Source organism: Pelecanus crispus, chromosome 7, assembly GCF_030463565.1.
Source record: "Pelecanus crispus isolate bPelCri1 chromosome 7, bPelCri1.pri, whole genome shotgun sequence".
Taxonomy (NCBI): Eukaryota; Metazoa; Chordata; class Aves; order Pelecaniformes; family Pelecanidae; genus Pelecanus; species Pelecanus crispus.
The window spans coordinates 30777646-30786014 of record NC_134649.1 but is presented as its reverse complement, the minus strand read 5'-3'; the positions used below and the strand labels follow the sequence as shown (position 1 = coordinate 30786014).

The 8369-nt window shown below is 64.6% G+C and overlaps 2 pseudogenes; one reads left to right on the top strand and one right to left on the bottom strand.

Moving 5' to 3' along the window:
• LOC142593934 (E3 ubiquitin-protein ligase PHF7-like) overlaps positions 1–354 on the top strand; it is an 11222-nt pseudogene extending 10868 nt beyond the window's left edge.
• Positions 355–1610: 1256 nt separating this feature from the next.
• LOC142593933 (E3 ubiquitin-protein ligase PHF7-like) lies at positions 1611–7688 on the bottom strand (annotated as a pseudogene).
• Positions 7689–8369: the final 681 nt, after the last annotated feature.

Genomic DNA, 8369 nt, shown 5'->3' with positions numbered 1-8369 from the left:
GAGCCCCTGCTGCCCGGCAGGGCGTAAGGCAGATGCAGGGCATCCCTGCTCTTCCCCCCGCTGCCCTGTTTCCAACTCCTCCGTGAAGCGGAAGCCCAGACTCACGGGAGAGCGGAGGGCCAGGGCTGCAGGGGCAGGCCCTGGCAGGGCACAGCGCTTGCACCCTCCTGCCTCGTGAGCCGAGCACAAGGACACCAACCTGAAGGGGATTCGGATCCCCATGACGAGCATTTCCGAGAGGAAGAGATCCTTATCCCTACAGAGGGGGCACCGGAAGCAAGAGAAGCCAGCGCTCACAGCCTGTCCCTGCAGGAGTACCATAAGGAGCACGAGTTGAGGCCCTGGTGCTGCTGAGCGCCCGCCGTGCCCCGGGGGCGAGGGAGCGGCTCCTACCTGGATGCAGCCCCTGTGGAACCAGGCGTGTTGGCACGCTGGGCACACCATGGTGCCGTAGGACGTTCTGTCCTCCACAAGGTCCAGGCAGATGAGGCAGGTGGTGTTCTCCTCCGGAGCCGCCCCCACTGCCTGCTCTGGGCGGGTGCTCCAGCAGAAGGACCTGGGGGGAAGGGGAAAGGGACGGGCGAGGTGAGAAGTGCCGGGTCCTTCCCCGCCGGCGGCGAGGAGGGGAGAGGAGGTACCTGTACTGAGGAAAGAACTGGGTGACGCATCCACCCTCCACGGCACAGGGGAGATGGAAGCTGCGGTCGCAGCCCGTCTCCTGGCAGGCGATGGTGGCCCCGCTCTCGCCACAGACGAAGCAGTGCTGGAAAGAGCACAGCAGCCCCCATCAGCGGCAGCCTCGGCGCCCCCACAGGCAGCCCCACGCCTCCGGGCAGGGCGCAGGATGCGGCCGCTGCTGGGTCACACCGCGCAGATCTGCCTGGCGGACGAGGCTCCTGTGCTGGAGCCTCCCTCTGTGGAGCTGCTGGGAGCGAGACTTTTGTCCCAGAGCTGGTTGCAAGGGCTGGGGTTTCTTTCCTGGGGGCTGGGCTGGCTCCCGCCAACCTCTCCCGGCTCCAATCTCCCTCTTCTTGTCAGGGCCTCACCTTCTGTGCTGCCCGCTCGACTGTCTGTCGAATATCCTCAGGGAGAAATCCCATGAGTCCTACTTCCTTGCCCCATTGCTGAAACAGCTCGCTGGCAAAAAACTGCAGAAGAGAACGGACGAGGAGCTGATGAGGAAGGAGAGCGTGGCAGGGAGTGCCTGTCGCAAAGCTGGAGGGAGCCCCGGAGGAACTCACCAGGCAAAACACATGGGCACAGAGTCCTTGCTTCTCCAGCATGCACCCACAGACATCCGGGTCAGCCTCTGCCCGGCGACACAGCATGCATGCTGCGGGGGGAGAGAGCAAATGGCACCGGGGATGAGCAGCTCTGCGGGGCCGGGGCAAGCGTCCCTGAGGCATTGCCCGCAAGGGCCTCCTGTGTCCCTGCCTAGCTGGCTGATGGCAGGGCTGGAGGCCTTGGAGAGGAAGGGGGCATTGCAGGCACGCGTGTCCCAGCAGGTGCCCACGGTTGGGGAGCTCCTGCCTCCCCCTGCCGCTGCTCTCGGCCCCACGCTGACCGCGCCGGCAACCCCTCTGCCAGGCTGCGGGAGGGATACGTTGCTCTCACCCTGCTCCATCAAGTCGGGGGCCTTCCGCTTCCTTGCAGACATGGCGCACGTCAACGGTGAGCGTTTGGAGAGACCCTGTCCCAGCGGCGCTGGGGGTCTCCTCCGGATGCTCCTCTGCTGACTCTGAGGGAGAAGCAGGATGGCGGGTGAGGGAGAAGCGAGACGCGGGCGAGCTGGCAGCACAGGCCCAGAGCCCCGAGGCGTGGGGCTCCCCTCCTCCCTCGGCAGCCCCGCGCGAGCCCCGTCCCTGCCCTGCCCTCTCCTCACCTCACCAGGTCGCACTGACGCACGGCCCGAGCCCGGCGTTGCTTTCTGTGGGCTTGCCCCCGCGGGTCACAGTGGCCGCTGTGACATCTCCACCGCCCTTGGCCACCTGCCACCCATTGTGACACGGCCCCCGCCTCACAGGGGTGGGTGTGAAGTGCCGAGGTGGGGGCCCGAGCCCTCGGCACCCACGTAACCGGGGCGGCTGCTCCTGCAGCAAGTGCGGAGTCAAACGCCGGGTCCCCCGGGGCAGCCGTCGAGGGCGGCACTGTTGGCCGAAAGGTGCTGTTTGGGCAGTGCGACTCCAGGGCTCCAGCCCTGGCCAAGGGAAATCTCTGCTCCTGCCCCCGGCACGGGGAGCGCTGCCAGCAGCTCGCGGAAGGCGATCCTTCCTCTCTGCGCGGCACCGGTAAGGCTGCCTCTGCAGGACTGCCTCCGGTTCTGAGCTCCCCGGCACAGGGGACGGCAGCGACCTCGCAGCCTGGCCTGCAGGGCTCACACATCCCATCCGCTCGGACGCGGTGGGTGGCCGGGGCACAGCACAGGACCTCAGGACGGCGCCTAAATGTCGCAGGTGGCCCAACGTCTTTCTCCTGAACTCCTTAGCGCTTTGGTGACGTGCTGCCTCCGGAAGAAAAAGCAGCGGGACCGCAAGCTGGGGAGTCACGGCGGAAATGGCCTCTTCCCATGGCAATAAACTGCCTTTCCGAGTCAGTGTGAGCCTCTCCTTGGTGGGGTGGGAAGCCGCACGTGGCTGTGGGGCAGCTTTGGAGGCGGTGGGTGCGAGTGTTGGTCTGTTTGAGGGTAGAAAGGCTCTGCAGTGGGATCTGGACAGGCTGGATCGATGGGCCGAGGGTTGTCAAGCGTCGGAACAGGCTGCCCAAGGAAGCGGTTGAGTCAGCACCCCCGGAGGTATCTCAAAGACGTGTGGACGCGGCGCTTAGGGACATGGTTTAGTGGTGGCCTCGGTAGCGTTAGGTTAACGGTTGGGCTCGATGATCTTCAGGGTCTTTTCCAACCTCAATGATTCTATGATTCTAATTGCCGTTCAGTTATTGCTTGATCACCGTTTGATTACCATTTGATTTTCATTCAGCCATCGATCAACGAGCATTTGATCGTCGCTTAATCATTAATGAAACCCTTTTAGTTAACCCCACAACGATGACTTCTCTCAATAATTCGCCTGCGGCACCAGGACAAAAGCCAGACGGCGTCTCAGGCGCAACCAGCGTAGGCAAAAAGGAATGCGAAATCCAGGATTGGAGAGTCCAGGTCCAAAATGCCCTTCAGGACCAAGATAGACACCTGAAACCCCCAGGCGGCCTTCTACAATACGAGCTGGCTGACGCTGCTGAGAGTGACTAGAGGCTTCTTCCCAGGCTGCCTCCCTCAGCTCCTGCTTTTGGAGTGTCCTCAGCCGTCCGCTTCTACCAGCCACCTTCCAAGCCAAACTCCGGTGCTCAGGGCTTCCTCCTCACCAGGCTTTCTGAGGTTTTGCTCGGCCTGCCGACGCCAGGGCATTAGAGATCTCCGTTAGCTAGATGCACGCAGAGGTGAGCGGTGCCAGGGAACAAGCTCCTCCGTTCAGAGCGAGGCTGTGCGTGGCCACAGCTCTTTGGCCAGCTCCATTCGAGCTCCGTTGCCCGGGAGTGCCTCGGAGCTCCACATCGCAGTCCCCCTGAAGAGCACTACCTGTTCTGGCCATGTCTAGACCTCACGTCTTGCCAATCACAGCAGTCAAGAACAGAAGGACAAAGTGCTGCCACCGAGTTCTCTTTTGGACCCTCTGCACCGCCTTTCCTTCCTCATTGCCTCTTTGTTGGCAGAAGAGCCCATCAGGTGTCCCAGGTTCCCCTGCCTTCCTCAGAGAGGACAGCTGCTCCCTGCTTTAAGGAATCAGCTTGCACCGTAAGAGCGCCGGTACTTTGCCTGAAGAGCAGAGGGCTGTTCAAATCTGGACAGCCACCCCACGGGATTTCCTTCGTGCTTTGGTCACCGTCATTCTTTGATTCAGCCTTCTCGCTCTCTGCGCCAGCTCCCACGGAGCTGTTCAGCAGTCACTCTGCAACCAAATCTCTTCTCCTGCCTGCACTAGAAAGGTACTTGCTGCTGGTCGCCAACAGGAGGGAAATCCTTTTGGACGACTGACACTTCCCAGGCCCCTTGTTACCCTCCCGTAGAGCACACGTGATTTTTTTGCTCTCGAGGGCGTATGACAGGACTCAAGCCCTCAGCAACAGGTACTGCTCTGACTCTCCTGAACTCTGTGAAGTCCTTGCCGGGTGTTTGCAATCTCTATTACAAAGGGTTTCTTGGCTTACACTGCAAGAAGGAAGCCTTCAGTTGGTACGGCAGCAATCACGTTGGGGAACAAGGCCCGCAACTGGGCAACGGGGAATGCCTTTTGGCTCCTGTAGCAACACAATCTACAGCAATCTTCATGTCACAAATACAGATGTGACACTGAACTTAACGTTCAGAGAAAAGCAGCTTTGCCGCTTTGCCACAATTCTCACTAAGCTAGGCAACTTAGAGGATAGGAAATCGGTTATAGCCTTGTCCAGAAGGAAACAGAGTTGAAGCGTGTCAAAAATCGCTGGCGCCGGGGCACGTGATTTGGGGGGGCGAGCCGCGAGGGCCATGGCGCGTGGGCGGGCACAGCCCACTTTGGCAGGAGATGGGTGGCGGCGCCGACTGGGCCGTGCCGGGCCACCCTCCTGGGGGCGGGGGCAGAGACCCCCGGTCCCGGGCGTGGGTGTGAACTTCCCCCGGGGAAACTGAGCAGGCTGCGGGGCCAGCGAGGCCCGAAGCACACGGCCATGGCGCTGGGGAGCCGGCCAAGGCCAGCCCGCAAGGAGGGAGGTCTGGGGAAGGTGCTGCCAACCGTCAGTGGAGAAGACAACCGTCTGGGCCCAGCCGCTAACGCTGCCCCTCGAGAAAGGGAGAGGAGGAGGAAGGCGACACATGCGCGTGGCATCTCCCGCTGCAGTCATTAACGGCCACCTTTATTGTGCCGGCGGAGGGGGATCAGGGCCAGCACTCGGGGACGGCGCACGGCTGGTCCCGTGGCGGCGTTCGGGCCGGCTGTAAGGAGTTTGGGCCCGACGTTGCAAGTGGGAGCGCTCTCGCATCCGCGCGGGCCCAGGGGGGCTGGAGCGGCTGCTGCTCTGGAGCGCTGGCGAGCCGAAGGAGGGCCCCGATGGCAGCTGGCTGGCGGTGCTGGGGCTGCTGGTCTCGTGTGCCGCGGAGCTGTGGGACGGCCCCAGCGCGGCCTGGCTGGCGGTGCTGCTCCCAGCACTGGGTGCTGCTGTGCGGCTGCTCTCAGGGCATCCCGTGGGCCGGCTGTAGGGCTTTTGGGCCCGACGCTGCAACCGGGAGCGGTTTTGCGTGCGGTCGGGCCCAGGTGGGCTGGAGCGGCTGCTGCCCTGAAGCACTGGGGAGCCGTGGGATGGCCCTGATGCCGCATTGCTGGGGCTGCTGGTCTCCGTTGCTAGGGAGCCGTGGGACGGCCCTGATGCCGCCTGGCTGCGAGCGCTGGGGCTGGTGGTCTGCGGTGCTGGGGAGCCGCAGGAGGGCCCCGATGGCAGCTGGCTGGCGGTGCTGGGGCTGCTGGTGTCGGGTGCCGCAGAGCTGTGGGCCAGCCCCAGCGCGGCCTGGCTGGCGGTGCTGCTCCCAGCACTGGGTGCTGCTGATGTGCGGCTGCTCTCAGGGCATCCTGTGGGCCGGCTGTAGGGCTTTTGGGCCCGATGCTGCAACCGGGAGCGGTTTTGCGTGCGGTCGGGCCCAGGTGGGCGGGAGCGGCTGCTGCCCTGAAGCACAGGGGAGCCGAAGGAGGGCCCCGATGGCAGCTGGCTGGCGGTGCTGGGGCTGCTGGTCTCGTGTGCCGCGGAGCTGTGGGACAGCCCCAGCGCGGCCTGGCTGGCGGTGCTGCTCCCAGCACTGGGTGCTGCTGTGCGGCTGCTCTCAGGGCATCCCGTGGGCTGGCTGTAGGGCTTTTGGGCCCGACGCTGCAACCGGGAGCGGTTTCGCGTGCGGTCGGGCCCAGGTGGGCGGGAGCGGCTGCTGCCCTGAAGCACTGGGGAGCCATGGGATGGCCCCAATGCCGCCAGGCTACCAGTGCTGGGGCTGCTGGTCTCCGTTGCTAGGGAGCCGTGGGATGGCCCTGATGCCACCTGGCTACCAGTGCTGGGGCTGCTGGTCTCGGGGGCCAGGGAGCATTGGGATGGCCCCGATGCTGCCTGGCTGGTGGTGCCGGGGCTGCTGGGGCTGCTGGCCTCCGGAGCCGGAGATCCAAGAGACTGCCGTGATGCCGCCTGGCTGGTGGTGCCGGGGCTGCTGGTCTCGGGTGCCGGGGAGCTGTGGGATGGCCTCGATCCTGACTGGCTGGCAGTGCTGGGGCCGGTGAGCTCCGAGCTGTGACCGGAGGCTGTAAGGGGAGAAGCAGGAAGGTCAAGGGCACGGCCCCCCAGGCCCGGGGCAGGATAGGTGCCAGAGCGGTGCCCCCAGCCCTCCTGGAGCAGAGAGGCTCTGCCAAGCCCTCCCTGGGCACCCGCGGCCAGGACTCGCCTGGGCCCTGGCCCCAGCCCAGGGGCACGCGGCTGCTTTGCCTCTTACCGGTGCCCAGGCCAGCACAGCTGTCGCACTCCCAGCTGGCCGTGCTGTTCCTCCAGTAGGAGCAGCGTCTGTGGGTGCCCTCGGCAGCGCAGGAGCAGCACAGGAGCAGTTGCCAGGGCCTGGGGAAGCACACGGGTTCATGGCTGTGAGGACAAAGTGACGGCAGCACGGGCTTGTCCGGCAGAGCTCTTGTTCTTCGTCCTGCCGCTTCGAGCCCTTGGCCAGACAGAGATCCCGTGCAGAGCCGCGGGGTGCAGCTTTGGCAACTCACCCCTCTTCCTCTGCCTGCTCCCTGCCTCCTGGGCAAAGGCACTCACGGGCATCGCAGCGCCTGTGCCTCTCATTTAGTGCTGCGTATGCACGGCTGTTCTCCCATGATGGCAGTCTGATGGAGAAAGGAGAAGTGAGGAGCCCCTGCTGCCCGGCAGGGCGTAAGGCAGATGCAGGGCATCCCTGCTCTTCCCCCCGCTGCCCTGTTTCCAACTCCTCCGTGAAGCGGAAGCCCAGACTCACGGGAGAGCGGAGGGCCAGGGCTGCAGGGGCAGGCCCTGGCAGGGCACAGCGCTTGCACCCTCCTGCCTCGTGAGCCGAGCACAAGGACACCAACCTGAAGGGGATTCGGATCCCCATGACGAGCATTTCCGAGAGGAAGAGATCCTTATCCCTACAGAGGGGGCACCGGAAGCAAGAGAAGCCAGCGCTCACAGCCTGTCCCTGCAGGAGTACCATAAGGAGCACGAGTTGAGGCCCTGGTGCTGCTGAGCGCCCGCCGTGCCCCGGGGGCGAGGGAGCGGCTCCTACCTGGATGCAGCCCCTGTGGAACCAGGCGTGTTGGCACGCTGGGCACACCATGGTGCCGTAGGACGTTCTGTCCTCCACAAGGTCCAGGCAGATGAGGCAGGTGGTGTTCTCCTCCGGAGCCGCCCCCACTGCCTGCTCTGGGCGGTGCTCCCAGCAGAAGGACCTGGGGGGAAGGGGAAAGGGACGGGCGAGGTGAGAAGTGCCGGGTCCTTCCCCGCCGGCGGCGAGGAGGGGAGAGGAGGTACCTGTACTGAGGAAAGAACTGGGTGACGCATCCACCCTCCACGGCACAGGGGAGATGGAAGCTGCGGTCGCAGCCCGTCTCCTGGCAGGCGATGGTGGCCCCGCTCTCGCCACAGACGAAGCAGTGCTGGAAAGAGCACAGCAGCCCCCATCAGCGGCAGCCTCGGCGCCCCCACAGGCAGCCCCACGCCTCCGGGCAGGGCGCAGGATGCGGCCGCTGCTGGGTCACACCGCGCAGATCTGCCTGGCGGACGAGGCTCCTGTGCTGGAGCCTCCCTCTGTGGAGCTGCTGGGAGCGAGACTTTTGTCCCAGAGCTGGTTGCAAGGGCTGGGGTTTCTTTCCTGGGGGCTGGGCTGGGCTCCCGCCAACCTCTCCCGGCTCCAATCTCCCTGTTCTTGTCAGGGCCTCACCTTCTGTGCTGCCCGCTCGACTGTCTGTCGAATATCCTCAGGGAGAAATCCCATGAGTCCTACTTCCTTGCCCCATTGCTGAAACAGCTCGCTGGCAAAAAACTGCAGAAGAGAACGGACGAGGAGCTGATGAGGAAGGAGAGCGTGGCAGGGAGTGCCTGTCGCAAAGCTGGAGGGAGCCCCGGAGGAACTCACCAGGCAAAACACATGGGCACAGAGTCCTTGCTTCTCCAGCATGCACCCACAGACATCCGGGTCAGCCTCTGCCCGGCGACACAGCATGCATGCTGCGGGGGGAGAGAGCAAATGGCACCGGGGATGAGCAGCTCTGCGGGGCCGGGGCAAGCGTCCCTGAGGCATTGCCCGCAAGGGCCTCCTGTGTCCCTGCCTAGCTGGCTGATGGGCAGGGCTGGAGGCC